The sequence below is a fragment of the Staurois parvus genome, unplaced genomic scaffold (assembly GCF_062004578.1).
Source record: "Staurois parvus isolate SC_StPar_1 unplaced genomic scaffold, SC_StPar_1.0 ptg000018l, whole genome shotgun sequence".
In the NCBI taxonomy this organism is placed as follows: domain Eukaryota; kingdom Metazoa; phylum Chordata; class Amphibia; order Anura; family Ranidae; genus Staurois; species Staurois parvus.
In genome coordinates this window covers 10,673,688-10,675,604 of record NW_028317814.1, presented here as the reverse complement: position 1 = coordinate 10,675,604, position 1,917 = coordinate 10,673,688, and positions in this window count along the sequence as shown.

Sequence of the window (1,917 nt, the reverse complement as noted above, 5' to 3'; positions counted from 1 at the left end):
AGGTCGGTCTCAGTATGTCGGGAATCATTTGCTAGGGACTTCCCTAGCAACCGATTTCTCACATACTGAGACCGAGCCTAATCACCAAGCTCCTTCACTACCAGGGTCCTCATTACCCTTGCCATGTCACTCGCTTCCCGACTGGCTGGCTGCTTATGCACACAACACTAGTACTGTAGTCATTAGCAACAACAATACAGCCTCCTCAGGATAGCGTCTCGGCTCATTGGACATTGGAACGGCATCTTTACTAACTCCTCCCATCCCCTTACCAAGCCTTGTTCTTTGGATATGTCATGCATACACACCCTTTTAGAGACTTCAAACTTGTCAAATAAAGTAACAACAAAATGAATTTACTAAAAAAGTTAAACAATACAGATGAACAGCTTTCAGAGACATCTTCCATACACATTTTTTAACAAAATCCTCTAAGTGACCTTTAATTGTGCCTTTGGTGCTCCCTTTTTCCCCATGAGATACCTTAACCTCCTTGGCGGTATTCCCGAGTGTTGCTCAGGGTTAACTTTCAGTACCAAAAGCGGTAACCCCGATCTACTCTCTGGATTACACTGCAGCGTTGCTCAGGGATTCCCTCCAGCACTTACCTTGTCCTTCACTCCCGCGATGTCCCCCCTACAGCATCCCTGGCCATCTCCTCCGGCCGATGCCGGCATCCTTCTTCCGGGTTTCAGTCCCTGCGAGCGTCCTGACGTATGGGACGTACAGGGGATGGAACCTGAGGGAAATTCAAAAATTTTAAAAGTGACATTCACTCAATACACTAAAATCACATAGTAAAACATTACTGTATCAAACCATTTCACATACATTTTGTCCCTAGTGCTTTGTCCTGTGCCCTGCCTGCATTTTTACTGTTCTTTCTGCCTGGAAACTGAGAAACGTCCATGGTGTCCAAAAAGCGTCCCTTTAGGTCAAAAGCAGTTTTAGACCAGCTAGAGAACAGCGATAGTAAATCAGAACCACTTGCAGAATTGAGTGATAATGAATTGTGGGGAAATTCGTCATCAGACACTGAAAACGATTCTGCGACTGAGCTCAGTGATGTGCGAACTTGGCGCTATATTTCAAATCTCAGTGTTTTTGGTTTGATTACATTATTTAATTAAATTTAATATTATTATTTTTTATGATTATTTATTATATTATAATTTATGATTTCGTGTTTCAAATTTTATCTTACCCTGGATGTTTACTAGGCTCTTGTTCACAGATTTCAGTGAGTTATTCCTAAGAATTACAGGCCTACAATAAAAAAAACAATATATTTCCATGCAAAAAAACGTACCGCTTTGAGCACAGAAATACTGACATAATCAGACCGCTAGGGAGGTTAAATAGGTGAGAACATCTTTTTGTCCATTTGTTTCAGTAACATAAGTCCATATTCTTGGAACCCCAACTGGACTCCCACAAGGGTTGGTTAAGCAGCAAAACCGCTAATACAACCTAGGCTAGTCACCAAGAGATATGAAAAGCCTATTGCGGAATAATACATTTTTTGGAAGTCAGACCCTTCCATTTTTTTTTAACACAACGCAGACAACATTGGGTTGCTGTAACCATTAGAATTCAATAAGAAATAATCTTTTGACAGCATAACTGACTAATATGATTCGAGGCTGTAGGTTAGTACAGGTATATACGGGTATTAAACCCACATGTGTAAAAAGACAACAACATGGTTCTGTGTAGGAATGTCAGGCCAGTTTTACTAGACTGGGTGCTAAACAAACACACTGGCTTCCAGCTCCGAGGCCACGACTGCTGATCTCTGCAGTTTAAGAGCTCCTGAAATCACGACGTGACACCATTTAATCCTTGTTCTATTTGGAAAGTTGCACCCATGGAAATTTACTGGCTGTGGTAATGCCTGGGTCTCAACAAATACAAATG